The sequence below is a fragment of the Nycticebus coucang genome, chromosome 3 (assembly GCF_027406575.1).
Source record: "Nycticebus coucang isolate mNycCou1 chromosome 3, mNycCou1.pri, whole genome shotgun sequence".
Taxonomy (NCBI): domain Eukaryota; kingdom Metazoa; phylum Chordata; class Mammalia; order Primates; family Lorisidae; genus Nycticebus; species Nycticebus coucang.
Window position 1 is genome coordinate 80563077 of NC_069782.1, and position 16522 is coordinate 80579598.

General features: G+C 43.7%; 1 protein-coding gene across 4 annotated transcripts in view; it reads left to right on the forward strand.

The window, feature by feature from the left end:
• Positions 1 to 16522, forward strand: part of WAPL (WAPL cohesin release factor) — a 91479-nt gene that overhangs the window by 15402 nt on the left and 59555 nt on the right. The gene's annotated exons all lie outside the window — the stretch shown is intronic.

Below are 16522 nucleotides of genomic sequence, written 5' to 3' on the forward strand. Positions count from 1 at the left end.
CCCTTGTTAGAGTGCTGTGGAATCATAGCTTACAGCAACCTCAAACTCTTGGGCACAAGCGATACTCTTGCCTAAGCCTCCAGAGTAGCTGGGATTATAGAAGCCCACCATAACCCCCAGCTATTTTTTGGAGACGGGGTCTTGCTCTTGTTCAGGCTGGTCTCAAACTCTTGAGTTTAGGCACTCCACCTGCCTTGGCCTCTCAAAGTGTTAGGATTACAGGCGTGAGCCACTGTGCCTGGCCATCATTTCTCTTGAATAAATACCTAGGTGTGGAATTGCTGGTCATGAAAATACTCATTTTTGGGCAGTGCCTGTGGCTCAAGGAGTAGGATGCCGGCCCCATATACCGGAGGTGGCGAATTCAAACCTGACACTGGCCAAAAAACTGCAAAAAAAAGAAAATATTCATCTTAAATACTTGCTGAGGATATAAGTTATTGTAAATGCCAACATTTTAAAATAAAACATGCAATTTAGGTATCATGGTGATTTTTTTTTTATCTTTTTTTTTCTCTTTTTTGAGACAGTTTCACCATTTCTCCCTTGGTAAGAGTGCTGTGGCATCACAGCTCACAGCAAACTCTTGGACTTAAGTGATTCTCTTGCTTCAGCCTCCCAAGTAGCTGGGACTACAAGCACCCTCCACAACACCCGGCTATTTTTTTCTTGTTGTTGGGTTGTCATTGTTGGTTAGCTGGCCCAGGCTGGTTCAAACCTACCAGCCTCCGTGCTTGTGACTGGAGCCATAACCACTGTGCTACGGGGGTCGAGCCCCTTTTTAACTTTATATTGTAAAATAGACAAAAAGCACCACACAAAACTTGTCTAGCTTAATGAATTATAAGAGCAGCACTCCTGTAACCATCATCTTAAGTTATGAAGTAGAATTGTGCCAGTCAGTTCAGAAGCTCTTGCATGCATTCCTTCTCCTTTCTTCATCCTCAAAGTAGCTGCTGTCCTATATTCTGTCATAACTTCTTTCTTGCTTGCAAATGCCATAACTGTTTGCTGTTTATTTTCATCCATTAAAAAAAAATATAAGAATAAGCTTTTGTTAGCACATTAATAACTGCCTTGTGAATTGTACTTATGCCAGTTTTGAGTCTGGAGCTTCGTGAAACATACATAACTCACACATCTCTTGCCCTGTCTTGACCTAATTAAATGGTATGGTTCCAAGGGGAAAAAGTTATTTTTCTAGCTTGGCAGTCAATGTGCTAATAGCCAGAAGGTTTATAACACTCTTTTTGATTGTATTTCTATCCCATTTCCCCTTTAGAATTCTATTCTAATGGATATAGTTTTGTTTAGCTTTTAGTGGCCATCCTTTTCATAATTCTTGGTACAAAAATACGTCTATGCATTTATATTTAAACTCTAAGAATTTTCTGTCACTACAGTGCTCTGAACTATTTAAAAATTATTTGGGCCTACATTATGACCACAATTACTAGTGCATAATTGTTCAAGCAATATGTATGCAGTATAATGAAAAGTGAAATTGATCAGAAATGTAGCTTTTAAGAAATGGATGGAGGGTTTCAGTTTATGTCTATATGGATAAATATTGCTGTAATAAAAAAAGGTTTCAGAACACAAAGTTTTTGTCATCATTTCTTTTCTGTTTTGTTCTATTCATTTATTTCATTTGTTGCGATAAACTCTGTTGCCTTGGGTAGAGTGCCATGATGCCATCATAGCTCACAGCAGCCTCACACTCTTGCACTTAAGCCATCCCTTTGCTTCAGCCTCCCAAGTAGCTGGGACCACAGCTGCCTGCCACAACACCTGGCTAGTCTTTCTGTTTTAGTAGGGATGGAGGTCTTGCTCTTGCTAAGACTGGTCCCAGACTACTGAGTTCAGGAGATCACCTGCCTTGGCCTCCTAGAATGTAATCCTCCTAGGATTACAGGCATGAGCCACCATGCCTGGCCTCTATTCTTATTTATTTATTAATTTTTTTGAGATAGAATCTCAAGCTGTGGCCCTGGGTAGTGTCATGGCTTCATAGCTCACAGCAACCTGCAACTCGGGCTCAAGTGATCCTCTTGCGTCAATTTTTCTATTTTTAGTAGAGATGGGGTCTCACTTTTGCTCAGGCTAGTCTTGACCTGGTGAGCTCAAGCTATCCACCCACCTAGGCCTTCCAGAGTGCTAGGATTACAGGAGTGAGCCATATTCTTATTTTTTTATTCATGTAAATATAGAGGAAACCATAAATTGACCAGCCAAGTATGGAAAGAATTTTATTATAGCACTTTCCTTTCCCTTTCCCCCTCTCTTACCTTCTTCTCTTCCTTTTTTTTTTTTTTGAGGCAGAGTCTTACTTTTTTGCCTTTAGTAGAGTGCAATGGCGTTGTAGCTCATAGCAACCTCAAACTCTTGGGCTCAAGTGATTCTCTTGCCTTAACTTTTCTTTTTTTGCAGTTTTTGGCTGGGGCTGGGTTTGAACCTGCCACCTCTGGCATATGGGACTGGCGCCCTACTCCTTTGAGTCACAGGCGCCACCCTTAACTTTTCATTTTTTCAGTAGAGATGGAGTCTCACGCTTGCTCAGGCTGGTCTCGAAATCCTGAACTCAAGCTATCCACCTGCTTGGCCTCCAAAGCACTAGGATTATAGGCGTGAGCTACCATGCCCGGCCTTGTTTTTCTTTTTCTTTTTGAGTTGGAGTCTTGCTCTGTTGCCCCGGCTAGACTGCAGTGGTGTCATCATTTTTCATTGCAACCTCAAATTGCTGAGCTGAAGCAGTCCTCCAACCTTGGCCTCCCAGAGTACTAGCAGTTTCTAGTTGAATTCTTTTTTCTTTTTAAGAGACATGAGAGTCTCACTTTATTGCCCTCGGTAGAGTGCTGTGGTGTACAGCTCACTCCAACTCCTGGGCTTAGGCTGTTCTCTTGCCTCAGCCTCCCGAGCAGCTGGGACTACAGGCGCCCGCCACAACGCCCGGCTATTTTTTTGTTGCAGTTTGGCCGGGGCTGGGTTTGAACCCGCCAACCTCAGCATATGGGGCCCGGCGCCCTACTCACTGAGCCATAGGCGCAGGCCTCTAGTTGAATTCGTAAATGCACAAATCATATAGTAATAAAAAATTTTATTTTTTTTTGAGACAGAGTCGCACTATGTCACCCTTGGTAGAGTGCTGTGGCATCACAGCTCACAGCAACTTCATATTCTTGGGCTTAAGCAATTCTCTTGCCTCAACCTCCCAAGTAGCTGGGATTATAGGCGTTTGCCACAACACCTGGCTATTTTTTGGTTGTAGTTGTCATTGTTGTTTAACTGGCCTGGGCTGGGTTTGAACCTGGTAGCCTGGGTGTATGTGGCCAGTGCCCTACCCACTGAGCTATGGGCACTGCCATAAAAAAATTATTTTTAAGGCCAGGCACGGTGGCTCATGCCTATAATCTTACAGCACTTTGGGAGGCCAAGGTGGGTGGATTGCCTGAGCTCAGGAGTTCCAGACCAGCCTGAGCAAGAGCAAGATCCTGACCCTGTCTCTAAAAATAGCCAGGCGTTGTAGTGTGCGCCTGTAGTCCCACACCACGGGAGGCTAAGGCAAGAGAATTTCTTGAGCCCGAGAGTTTGAATTTGCTGTGAGCTATGTATTTTTTATTTTATTTTTTTTTAAGAGACAGAGTCTTACTTTGTCACCCTCAGTAGAGTGCTGTGGCATCACAGCTCATAGCAATCTCTAGCTCTTGGGCTTAGGCGATTCTCTTGCCTCAGCCTCCCGAGTAGCTGGGACTACAGGCGCCTGCCACAACGCCTGACTATTTTTTGTTGCAGTTTGGGGCTTGGTTTGAATCTGCCACCATTGGTATATGGGGCTGGCGCCCTACTTACTGATCCATAGGCTCTGCCCTGCTGTGAGCTATGATGCCATTGCACTCTACCAAAGGTGGCAAAGTTAGACTCTTTTTTTTTTTTTTCTTTTTTTGAGACAGAGCCCTTAAGCTGTTGCCCTGGGTAGAGTGCTGTGGCATCACAGCTCACAGCAATCTCCAACTCCTGGGCTTAAGCTATTCTCTTGCCTCGGCCTCCCAAGTAGCTGGGACTACAGGCACCCGCCGCAATGCCCGGCTATTTTTGGGTTGTAGTTGTCTTTGTTGTTTGGCAGGTCTGAGCTGGATTCGAACCTGGTGTATGTGGCTCGCGCCTTAGCTGCTTGAGCTACTGGCGCTGAGCCTAGAGACTCTGTCTTAAAAAAAGAAAAAAAATCAGTTTTAATAATGAATCAGTTTATTAGGTTTTTTCAGTTTTGTGGAAAGCAATTAATGGAAACCATCTGACATGAAAAGATTTGTTACTCAGACATGAGTTAATTATAAAGCACAGAAACCAGCAGTCTCTTGCATTCTTTATGGGTCATCCCAGAGTTGGAGAAATGTACCATAGTAAGACTGGGGGTAAGTGAGTGATACGGCATTATTTGTAATGTAGAAATGATAGATCCCAGGTGGGTTGGCAAGTCAGTTTTTGGAATAGAGTATGGATATAGGTTGGAGATTTAGAAATGAATTTCCATAAAATGTAATTATAGTTGTATATGTTTTGAAAGGTCCTTTGAATATCTCTAGGAGTATGTGTCAATGTGTATCTAGCTCCCCCCCCCTTTTTTCTTTAAAGAGTCGGGGTTTTGGTATGTTACCAAGGCTGACCTTGAATTCTTGGGTACAAGCAGTCCTACCTCGGCCTCTTGAATAGCTGGGACTTAGACATGCACCACTGGGCATCGCTGTGCCCTACATATCTGTATCTAGTTTAAAGAGTTAATTGCCACCTGGAAGGGAGGCCCGAGACCCACTGGTTGAGTGGCTGGGGTATGGTTTTTTCCTATTTTCCTGCTTTAAGAGTAGGGCAGACATGAGTAGCTGGAGTCCATAGGGAGCAGACTGGCTCCTCATTGTCCCTATAATCTGTGCCAGTTATCACTTAGGCCAGGCCATCTATAGGTGGTGTTGATGTGGGTGAGGAGAGGTTACATTAACTTCAACTATTGTATGTAGTGCCCAGCTGGGGGGTATTTTTGAGATTGTTTTTAGTTTACAGTTTTATCTTTAAAATTGGATGTAAATCTTATTTATTTATTTTTTTTGATAGAGACAGAGTCTCACTTTATCGCCCTCGGTAGAGTGCCGTTGTGTCACAGCTCACAGCAAACCTCTAACTCCTGGGCTTAGGCAATTCTCTTGCCCTCAGCGTCAAGAGTAGCTGAGACTATAGGCGCCTGCCACAATGCCTGGCTATTTTTTTGTTGCAGTTTGGCTGGGGCCGAGTTTGAACCCGCCACCCTCCGTATATGGGGCTGGTGCCCTACACACTGAGCTCAGGTGCCGCCCTATTTATTTACTTTTTTTTGAGACAGAGCCTCAAGCTGTTGCCCTGGGTAGAGTGCTGTGGCATCACAGCTCACAGCAACCTCAAACTCCTGGGCTTAAGCGATTCTCTTGCTCAGCATCCCGAGTAGTTGGGACTACAGGGGCCTGCCACAACGCCTGGCTATTTTTTGGTTGTAGGTGTTGTTTGGCAGGCCTGGGCTGGATTCCATCCTCCAGCTTTTGGTGTATGTGGCTGGCACCTTACCCGCTTGAGCTACAAGTGCCGAACCATGTAAATTTTATTTTTTGGTTGCAGCTGTCGTGGTTTGGTGGGCCCAGGCTGGATTTGAACCCGTCAGCTCTGGTGTATGTGGCTGGCGCCTTAGCTGCTTGAGCCACAGGTGCCAAGCCTGTAAATCTTTTTTTATAAGTATGCTTTATAAGATATAAAAATGTAGTAGATTACCAATCAAAATGTTTAAAACCTTTAAATATTTTTAACTTCTCAAATCTTTTTATTACTTCCAAGACATAGTCTCACTCAGTTTCTTTGGGTAGAGTGTCATGGTGCCATACCTCATAGCAACCTTAAACTCCTGGGTTCAAGCGATCCTCTTGCCTCAGCCTCCTGAGTAGCTGGGACCACAGGCACCTGCCACAACGCCGGCTATTTTTTTTTTTTTTTTTTCAGTTTGGCCTGGGCCAGGTTTGAACCCGCCACCCTTGGTAGATGGGGCCAGTGCCCTACTCATTGAGCCACAGGCGCCACTTTTCAAGTATTTTTCTTTCTTTTTAACATTTGTCATATTTACTTCATTTTATCCAAATTACCAAATTTGTTGATGTATAATTTGTTCATAATGTCCTCTTCTTTGGATATTTGCAGGATCTCTAGTGCTATTCTTTATTTTTTGTTAGCTTTTATATGAAGAACATTGCATGTCTATGTATGTATCCTTAAAAACACACAAATGGGCTCAGCTTCTATAGTTGAAGTGGCTAAGGTGCCAGCCACATACACCAGAGTTGGTGGGTTCGAATCTGGCCTGGGCCTGCCAAACAACGACCACCAAAAAATACCTGAGTGTTGTGGGAGGCTGAGGCAAGTGAATCGCTTAAGCCCAGGAGTTGGAGGTTGCTGTGAGCTATGATGCTACCTCACTCTACCCAGGGTGATAGCTTAAGGCTCTGTCTCAAAAAAAAAAAAATACACAAATGGGAGCACCATACATATATATAGACCAGCGGTTCTCAACCCATGGGTCGTGACCCCTTTGTAACAATGAAAATACATCCTGCATATAAGACATTTATACTATGATTCATAACAGTAGCAAAATTACAGTTATGAAGTAGCAATGAAAATAATTTTGTGGTTGGGGGTCACCACAACATGAGGAACTGTATTAAAAGGTCCAGGCATTATAATGGAAGCATTAGGAAGGTTGAGAACCACTGATACAGACACATAAGTATTGTATTTTGCCTTTAAAAACAGTTAAGGAATACAGTAATCTTCCTATTTGGTGTTGTTATTTTGAGATGGAGTCCTGCTCTGTCTCTTGGGTAGAGTGTAGTGGCATCATTGTAGCTCGTTGCAACCTTGAACTCCTGTGCTTAAGAGATCCTCCTTACCCTCCTTTGAGTAGCTGGGAATACAGGTATGAGGCCCACACCATAATGCTTGACTAATTTTTTTCTAGTTTTTCTATTTTTTGTAGAGACCAGCCTTACTCTTGGTCAGGATGGTCTCAAACTCCTGAGAATTCAAGCAGTCCATCCCTGTCTACTACCTCTCTGAGTGCTAGGATTATAGGCATGAGCCATCGTGCTCAGCCAGAGGCAGTGTTTCTTCAGAAAAAAAAAAATACCGGGCAGCGCCTGTGGCTCAGTGAGTTAGGGCACCAGCCCCATATACCAAGGGTGGTTGGTTCAAACCCGGCCCCAGCCAAACTGCAACAAAAAATAGCCAGGCCTTGTGGCGGGCACCTGTAGTCCAGTACTCAGGAGGCTGAGGCAAGAGAATTGCCTAAGCCCAAGAGCTGGAGGTTGCTGTGAGCTGTGATGGCATGGCACTCTACCGAGGGTGACAAAGTGAGACTCCGTCTCAAAAAAATTTATTTATTTATTTATTTGAGGCAGAGTCTCAAGCTGTTGCCCTGGGTAGAGTGCTGTGGCGTCATAGCTCATAGGAAACTTCAACTTTTGGGCTCAAGTGATCCTCTTGCCTCAGTTTTTCTATTTTTAGTAGAGATGGGAGTCTCATTTTTCTATTTTCATAACTTTTTTTTTTTTTGTAGAGACAGAGTCTCACCTTATGGCCCTCAGTAGAGTGCCGTGGCCTCACACAGCTCACAGCAACCTCCAACTCCTGGGCTTAAGCGATTCTCTTGCCTCAGCCTCCCAAGTAGCTGGGACTACAGGCGCCCGCCACAACGCCCGGCTATTTTTTGGTTGCAGTTTGGCCGGGGCCGTGTTTGAACCTGCCACCCTTGGTATATGGGGCCGGCGCCTTACTGACTGAGCCACAGGCGCCGCCCTATTTTCATAACTTTTAGTAGAGATGGGCGTCTCGCTTTTTGCTCAGGTTTAGTCTCAAAACTGTGAGCTCCAAGAGGCTAAGGTGCCAGCCACATACACCTGAGCTGGCGGGTTTGAATCCAGCTTGGGCCCGCCAAACAACAGTGATGGCTGCAACCAAAAAAAAAAAAAAAAAAAAAAAATAGCCGGGCGTTGTGGCGGGCGCCTGTAGTCTCAGCTACTTGGGAGGCAGAGGCAGGATAATCACTTGAGCACAGGAGTTGGAGGTTGCTGTGAGCTGTGATGCTACATCACTCTACCCAGGGCGACAGCTAGAGGCTCTGTTGCAAAAAAGAAAAAAAACAACAAAAAAACAAAAAAATGTGAGCTCAAGCAGTCTACCTGCCTCGGCTTCCCACAGTGTTAGGATTACAGGCATAAGTGCCGTGGTGTTATAGCTCATAGCAACCTCATACTCCTGGGCTCAAGTGATTTTCTTGCTTCAGCCTTTGGAGTAGCATGGGGCTACAGGCGCCTGCCACAATGCCCAGCTATTTTTTGGAGACAGGGTCTTGCTCTTGATCTGGAACTGAGCTGAAGCAGTCCACCTGCCTGGGCTTTTCAGAGTGGTAGTAAAGAGGTGTGAGCCACTATGTCCATCTTTAATAAATTTGTTCTTTTGTTTCGTAACAGCCATTCAAATATTTATTCATTTTTTTAGAGATAGAGTCTCACTCTGTTGCCTGGGCTAGAGTGCTATGGCCTCAGCCTGGCTCACAGCAATCTCAAACTCCTGGGCTCAAATGATACTCCTGCCTCACCCTTCTTAGTTGCTAGAACTACGAATGCCTTCCAGAATGCTTAGCTAATTTTTCTATTTTTTTGGTAGAGGCGAGTTCTTGCTCTTGCTCAGGCTGGTCTTAAATTTTTCAGCTCAAGCTATCCTCCCATTTCAGCCTCCTAGAGTGCTAGGATTATAGGTTGGAACCACCATTTCTGGCCCCAGTCAGATATTTAAAGGCAGCAGTCACATAATGCCAGGTTCTGCCACCCCCATTAAACCTTTCTAGTTTCCTCAACTCTTCCTCTGAAGCCATGTTCTGTCATCTGTACTGACTTAGAAGTCAAAGGCTTTGTTTAAATTTATTGCTCAGAATATGGTGTGATAAAAATTTGCTAGTTGACCAGTATGTTTTTAACCTCTTCCTCCAGCCCTCTTTTGTTAATTTGGATCAAAATGAGTTTATCTTATCTGCTTCACTGTTTCACTTTTTAGCATTACCACTATAGAGGTAGTGTAATGTAACTCAGTATGGGTCTTTTATGAGGTCTCTTTTGGTCATTTGTTTAATTAGTGAACTTTGCAGTCAGTAAGCTCTCTGGACCTCTTTTCCTCATCTGTGTAATAATGGTTTTGATGAGGAGTGAAAGGAAATACCTTTCCTTTGTTGTAAAAAAGTGAAGTCTGTGTATGCAGTTAGCATACAATTATACCAGTGTGTGTGTGTATATATCTTTGTGTGTATGTCTAATTATGTATATTCAACTTCAATAAACATCAGTTTGTAGCCAGGCTTGTTTCATTTTTATCAACATCAAACCCAATTCCAGACATTGGATTTCATCCAGAAGTATAATTCTTTTTTTTTTTTTAATACCATACGTTTATTTTTTATTTTTTCTTGGTTCTCCATTTTTTTTTTTTTTATTGTTAAATCATAGCTGTGTACATTAGTGCAATCAAGGGGTACAATGTACTGGTTTCATATACAATCTGAAATATTCTCATCAAACTGTTCAACATAGCCTTCATGGCATTTTCTTAGTTATTGTATGTAGACATTTGTATTCTGCATTTAGTAAGTTTCGCCTGTACCCATTCTAAGATGCACTGTAGGTGTGGCCCCACCCATTACCCTCTATCTACTCCAACCTCCTCTCTCCCTTCCCCTCCCTTGGCCCTTTCCCCATAAGTATAATTCTTTTAACAGTTAAGGACTCCAAAAAAGATAACTACATACCACTGTTACTTTTTTTTTTTTTTTAGAGACAGAGTCTCACTTTGTCACTCTCAGTAGAATGCCGTTGCATCATAGCTCACAGCAACCTCAAACTCTTGGTCTCAAGCCATTCTCTTTCCTCAGCCTCCTAAGTAGCTGGGGCTACAGGTGCACTTTGTCACTCTCGGTAGAGTGCCATTGCATCATAGCTCACAGCAACCTCAAACTCTTGGTCTCAAGCCAATCTCTTGCCTCAGCCTCCTAAGTAGCTGTGGCTACAGGTGCCTTCTGTAATGCTCGGCTATTTTTAGAGACGAGGTCTCACTCTGGCTCAGGCTAGTCTCAACCGTTCAGGCAATCCACTTGCCTCAGCCTCCTAGAGTGTTAGCATTACAGGTTGAACCACCATTCCTGGCTCCTTGGTACATTTTAAGTTACTTAATATGTAACTTTGGGATTTGTTTTTTATGTTTTAATTTTTTTTTTTAGACAGCGCCTGAAGCTGTCATCCTGGGTAGAGTGCCGTGGCGTAACAGCTCACAGCAACCTCCAACTCCTGGGCTTAAACGATTCTCTCGCCTCAGCCTCCCAAGTAGCTGGGACTATAGGCGCCCACCATAACACCTGGTTATTTTTTGGTTGTAGTTGTCATTATTGTTTGGCAGGCCCGAGCTGGATTCGAACCCGCCAGCTCTGGTGTATGTGGCTGGCACCTTAGCCACTTGTGCTACAGGTGCCGGGCCATATGTTTTGATTTTTAATTTAATTTAATTTTGAGACAGAGCCTCAAGTTGTTGCCCTGGGTAGAGTGCTGTGGAATCACAGCTCACAGCAGCCTCCATCTCCTGGGCTCAAGTGATTGTCCTGCCTCTGCCTCCCGAGTAGCTGGGATTACAGGCACCTGCCACAATGCCCAGCTGTTTTTATTTTTTTTTTTGCAGTTTTTGGCCGGGGCTGGGTTTGAACCTGCCACCTCCTGCATATGGGGCCAGCGCCCTACTCCTTTGAGCCACAGGCACCACCCACGCCGGGCTATTTTTTTGATTGCAGCTGTCATTGTTGTTTGGCGGGCCGGGCTGGATTGGAACCTGCCAGCTCAGGCGCTGAGCCTGTTTTAATTTTTTAGTAGACATCTTATATATGGTATAAAATTCAAGAGGGCTGAGAAAGAAGTCTTTTCCTTTATCCCTCAGTCATTCTCATTCCCAAGGACATCCATATCTGTACATAATATAGAGCTGACTCATTCTCTTTAACAAACTGCACAGCATTCAGGTGTATGGCTCTTTGATAATTTAATTAAATCTTTATTTGATTCGTGTTTGTATGGGTTTATGGAAGTGAAAATCAGGAAATAATGTTGTAGATAGTTTCCTTGTACTTATTTCATGTTCATGAAAAGTTATTTGTAGAGCAGATACTTGTACATGAAATTGTTGGCTTCAATAGTAAGTTGATTTCTTTGACCCTGTGAATTTTTTTTTTTTTTGAGACAGAGCCTCAAGCTGTCGCCCTGGGTAGAGTGCTATGGCATCACAGCTCACAGCAACCTCCAATTCCTGGGCTCAAGCGATTCTCTTGCTTCCACCTTCCAAGTAGCTGGGACACAGGTGCCCACCACAACGCCCTGCTATTTTTTGGTTGCAACTGTGATTGTTGCTTGGTGGGCCCAGGCTGGATTCGACCCTGCCAGCTCAGGTGTATGTGGCTGGCACCTTAGCCGCTTGAGCCACAGGCGCTGAGCTGACCCTGTGAATTTTTAATTTTAAAATACGTCACCCAGTTGCTTGCTTAGAGGTTATGTACTAAGATAATGCTACCACAGAAATAAGTTTTATTTTATTGCTCTGTTGTAAGTCTGTATGAACAGACTGCATTTAGTTATACTGTTAGTAGATTTTGGATTTGGATTTTATTTATTAGGAATGATTTTGTTATGAGTGTACTTTTTTTTTAAGAGATAGAGTCTCACTTTGTCACCCCCGGTAGAGTGCTATGGCGTCACAGCTCACAGCAACCTCTAGCTCTTGGGCTTAGGCAATTCTCTTGCCTTAGCCTCCCGAGTAGCTGGGATTACAGGCATTTGCCACAATGCCTGGCTATTTTTTTGTTGCAGTTTGGCCGAGGCCAGGTTTGAACCTGCCACCCTCAGTCTATGGGGCTGGTGCCCTACTCACTGAGCCACAGGCGCTGCCCGTTAGGAGTGTACTTTTATTGTGTGGAACCGTGTGAAATTTGTGATACTCCATTTTAAGAATGGAAGTTTCATATAATTGAAATTAATATGCTTTTTATTTTGCATATGCATTAATTTCTGTTAGGCAAGTATCTTGAAGTGGAATTGCTGGGTCATCGGATAAGTGTTACAGTTAGCTTTGTAGATAATGCCACACTGTCCTAGTTTCCACTTCCAGACTTGAATTGATTACCTCCTCCATAATATTTTTCATTTTAAAGTTTTTAGTGATTGTATAGAAGTGTCTCATTATGGTTTTAATTTGCATCTTTTTTTTTTTTTTTTTGTAGAGACAGAGTCTCATTTTACTGCCCTCGGTAGAGTGCTGTGGCGTCACACGGCTCACAGCAACCTCCAGCTCTTGGGCTTATGTGATTCTCTTGCCTCAGCCTCCCGAGCAGCTGGGAGTACAGGCGCCCGCCACAACGCCCGGCTATTTTTTTGTTGCATTTTGGCCGGGGCTGGGTTTGAACCCACCACCCTCGGCATATGGGGCTGGTGCCCTACTCACTGAGCCACAGGCGCCGCCCTAATTTGCATCTTTTTAATGACTGGTGAATATAAGCACCATATCATAAGTTTATTGGCCATTTGAATGTCTTTTTTAAAATTCCTTTTTATTTTCTTTCTTTCTTTCTTTTTTTTTTTTAGACAGAATCTCACTTTGTCCTGATAGAGTGCTATAGAGTCAGTTCACAGCAACCTCAAACTCTTGGGCTCAAGCAGTCCTCTTGCCTCAGCCTCCCAAGTAGCTGGGATGATAGGCACCAGCCACAACATCTGGCTATCCTTTAAATTATTTTCTAATATGTATCTGGTTTCATTTTCCATGTTTAAGTCTTTGATTCATCTAGAATATATTTTTATGTTAAAGGTACAGAACCAACTTTATTTTTTCCCAGATGTTCTAATAATGTTTGTGAATCATCTTGTCTTTTCAGTAGATACTTGAAATTCCACAATCAACATATACTGCTTTCCTGTGTATATTTTGCTTCTTCTCGTTTTTTTTGTAGAGACAGAGTCTCACTTCATGGCCCTCTGTAGAGTGCCGTGGCCTCACACAGCTCACAGCAACCTCCAACTCCTGGGCTTAAGCGATTCTCCTGCCTCAGCCTCCCGAGTAGCTGGGACCACAGGCGCCCGCCACAACGCCCGGCTATTTTTTGCTTGCAGTTCGGCCGGGGCCGGGTTTGAACCCGCCACCCTCGGCCACAGGTGCCGCCCCTTCTTCTCGTTTTTTAAACCATAAAAAAAGTCTAGGGCGGCGCCTGTGGCTCAGTCGGTAAGGCACCGGCCCCATATACCGAGGGTGGCGGGTTCAAACCCGGCCCCGGCCGAACTGCAAGCAAAAAATAGCCGGGCGTTGTGGCGGGCGCCTGTGGTCCCAGCTACTCGGGAGGCTGAGGCAGGAGAATCGCTTAAGCCCAGGAGTTGGAGGTTGCTGTGAGCTGTGTGAGGCCACGGCACTCTACAGAGGGCCATGAAGTGAGACTCTGTCTCTACAAAAAAAAAAAAAAAAAAGTCTTTTAGAGTATTTGACAACTTGATAAAATTGTAATACTCCCCTTGAAAAAGTGTGTGTACATTTTTTTTTCTGGTTATAGAAGATACTCAGACCTGTGAACTAACTAACTCATAGATCCAAGGTCAAATTTCTCTTCTATTTTTTTAATTACCTCAAATTACTTACTTCAAGCCTCAAATTATTCCATCTATTTCTAATTTTATTTATTTATTTATTTTAATTTTTTTTAAATTCATAAGCTAATAGCCAAAGACATGGTTATTAATTTCAAGAGTCAAGGTATTTCTAATTTTTGTAGTCTGTTCCTTTATAAAACTATGTATACTCGTATTATTTTAAGTACTAATATAATTTGGGTGGTTTTTCCTTTTTTTTTTTTTTATAGAGATAGAGTCTCACTTTATTGCCCTCTGTAGAGTGCTGTGGCGTCACACAGCTCACAGCAACTTCCAGCTCTTGGGCTTAGGTGATTCTCTTGCCTCAGCCTCCCGAGCAGCTGGGACTACAGGTGCCTGCCACAATGCCTGGCTATTTTTTTGTTGCAGTTTGGCTTGAACCCGCCACCATTGGTGTATGGGGCCTGCGCCCTACCCTTTGAGCCATAGGCACTGCCCTGTTCTTACTTTTTATGAGACACTATTTTTTTTTTTTTTTTTTTTTTGTAGAGATAGAGTCTCACTGTACTGCCCTCGGGTAGAGTGCCGTGGTGTCACAAGGCTCACAGCAACCTCTAACTCTTGGGGATTCTCTTGCCTCAGCCTCCCGAGCAGCTGGGACTACAGGCGCCCGCCACAACGCCCGGCTATTTTTTTGTTGCAGTTTGTCCAGGGCTGAGTTTGAACCCTTATATGACCCTCGGCATATGGGGCTGGCGCCCTACTCACTGAGCCACAGGCGCCCCCCCGAGACACTATTTTTTGGGGGAGGGGGGAGACAATCTCAGTTGCCTTGGAGGTGAGTGCCATGGTGTCATAGTTCACAGAAACCTCAAACTCTTGGGCTCGAAGTTTCTCTTGCCTCAGCTTCACAGGACTTACAGGCGCCTGCTACAACACCTGGCTATTTTTTGAGAGACGGGGTCATCTCTTGCTGAGGCTGGTCTCAAACTCTGAGCTTAAGCAATCCGCCTGCCTCAGCCTCCCAGAGGCTGGGATTAAGTGCGTGAGCCATTGCGCCCAGCTTGAGACACAGTATCACTCTGTTGCCCAGGCTAGAGTATTGTGGCCTCAGTCTAGCTCACAGCAACCTCAAATTCCCAGGCTCTAATGATCCTCCTGCCTCAGCCTCCTGAGTATCTGAGACTACAGGTACCTGCCATGATGCTCCCCTAAGTTTTTTCCCTAATTTTTGGTGGGCTCTTGCTTTTTGCCCAGGGTTGCTTATGGTTGTTCTCGAATCCCTGAGCTCAAGCAGTCAGTCCTTCTTTCTTGGCCTCCCAAGATGCTAGGATGTGCTAGGATTACAGATGTGAGCCAGTGCCCAGTCTTGCTGTTTATTTTGAAAGGGGTCATCTCTGTCTTTACAATATTTAGAACACTTCAGGGAATAGTGGGTATTTGGTTAATCTTTTGTTTAAGGCTTACTATTTTTTAGATAAGCAAAATGAGGGTTAGAGGCTTATGTTACCGTATTTTCACACATCTGTAGCCTTTGCTGTGGTTCAACCCATATTTATCAAATTCCAAGTTCTATGTACTCAGTGTTCTACATATGAAGAATTGCCTCTTTTACATGATACCTCATATACAAAAGATTGAGTAGTAGGCTATTGATTCTAAAAACTAAAAGACATAAGTGTATAGTTGTAGATAGTGCTGAATTTTAATTCTTGCACTTGAGCTTTCTACATATCTAGCCTTCATCCTATAGTGTAAGAACAGTAGACCCTAGAATATGGCTTTGGGTATCTTTCTTGAAGCTGTAGTACAGTGGCATAAGGGAGTATTGATGAATATACAAGTTAAGATTTCAGTAAGAAGAGTCTTACTAAAAGATTGTTAAAAATATGTTTTGTATTGTGGCACATTTGTAATAGCTATAATAATTTGCATTTGTGTGGTGATTTATAACCTGCAAACCTACAAAATATCAATGAGTATATATTATCTTTTGTCTGTTCAACCTGCCCTTGAGATAGATTTTATCTAATTTTTTACAGGTGAGAATGTGCCTGAATTTTTTTTTTTTTTTTTGAGATAATCTCATTTTGTCACCCTTGATAGAGTGCCTTAGCATCATAGCTCACAGCAACCTGAAACTCTGGGGCTCAAGCAATCCTCTTGCCTCAGTTTTTTATTTTATTTTTTATTTTTTTTGTTGAGACAGAGTCTTACTTTATTGCCCTCGGTAGAGTGCTGTGGCACCACACAGTGCACAGCAACCTCCAACTCCTGGGCTTAGGTGATTCTCTTGCCTCAGCCTCCTGAGTAGCTGGGACTACAGGTACCTGCCACAATGCCTGGCTATTTTTTAGAGATGGGGGTCTCAATCTGGCTCAGGCTGGTCTTGAACCTATGTACTCAGGCAATCCACCTGTGCTAGGATTATAGGTGTGGCGCCTATAATACTGTGGCCTCAGTCTAGCTGACAGCAACCTCAAACCCATGGCGCCCAGCAGTTTGTCTGTTTTTAGAGGAGCCAGGTCTCACTCTTGCTCAGGCTGGTCTCAAACTCCTAAACTCCAACAATCCTATTGTCCTGGCCCCCCAGAGTGCTAGGATTACAGGTGTGAGCCATCTGCTGGTAGAATGCCTTTTACTTTTTTTCTTAAAGAGACAGTCTTAACTCTGTTATTCATGCTGGAGACCAAGCTGGAGTGCAGTGGCATAATCAGACCCCACCGTAGCCTCAAATTCTTGGGCTCAAGATATCCTCCTGCTTCAACCTCCTGGGTAGCTTGGACTATAGGCATTTG